Source organism: Vombatus ursinus, unplaced genomic scaffold (genome assembly GCF_900497805.2).
Source record: "Vombatus ursinus unplaced genomic scaffold, bare-nosed wombat genome assembly UNPS02014983.1, whole genome shotgun sequence".
Taxonomy (NCBI): domain Eukaryota; kingdom Metazoa; phylum Chordata; class Mammalia; order Diprotodontia; family Vombatidae; genus Vombatus; species Vombatus ursinus.
The window spans coordinates 1-652 of NW_020954761.1; the positions used below are offsets into that span (position 1 = coordinate 1).

Consider the following 652-nt stretch of genomic DNA (forward strand, 5'->3'; position numbering starts at 1 on the left):
TTTCCCGTACGGGAAGGGTCCCATGGTGTAATGGTTAGCACTCTGGACTTTGAATCCAGCGATCTGAGTTCAAATCTCGGTGGGACCTCTTTTTGGGTCCTCTCTCCCAAAATACAGCCTGCGGAGTAGAATTGAGGAGTTGTGTGAGCCTCAAGTGAAGGAAAAGGGACCTAAAGTCTCTTTCCCCACGGAACTGGTCCCAGATGACCCATTACTCTGTCTGCTAAAGAAGTATAAAGTTGTAGTGAGGGTCAAATGAGGTAACTTCAAGGTAAAGCTCTTTGCAAATCTTAAGGCACTACGTCAGTGCTAACTCTTTGTGTCTGTTCAGCCCGCTACTTGTCCGTCTGTCAGTCCCGCCCGCCGGTCCGTCTTTGACTTTGGATTTGGAAAGCTGTTGGGGAGAAGGAAGAAGTGAAAATGAGGGAATAACCAATGGAAATGGTGGATTTTGGTAGTGTCGGATAAAACTCGGGAGGAAAAGTTAACTGTGCCGGTTCCATGGTGTAATGGTTAGCACTCTGGACTCTGAATCCAGCGATCCGAGTTCAAATCTCGGTGGAACCTTAGTACGGGGTTAATTTTCGCGGGCGATCTTGAAAATTTTGAACCACTCCGCAGGGTCAGCACCTCTTTCTTTTTGTATACCTGA

The 652-nt window shown here is 47.4% G+C and overlaps 2 non-coding genes across 2 annotated transcripts; both read left to right on the forward strand.

The window, feature by feature from the left end:
* The first annotated feature begins 16 nt into the window (after nucleotides 1-16).
* TRNAQ-UUG lies at nucleotides 17-88 on the forward strand. Its single transcript has one exon. It is a non-coding gene; the product is annotated as a tRNA-Gln (tRNA).
* A 407-nt stretch (nucleotides 89-495) lies between these two features.
* TRNAQ-CUG lies at nucleotides 496-567 on the forward strand. The gene has a single exon. It is a non-coding gene; the product is annotated as a tRNA-Gln (tRNA).
* The last annotated feature ends 85 nt before the right edge of the window (nucleotides 568-652 follow it).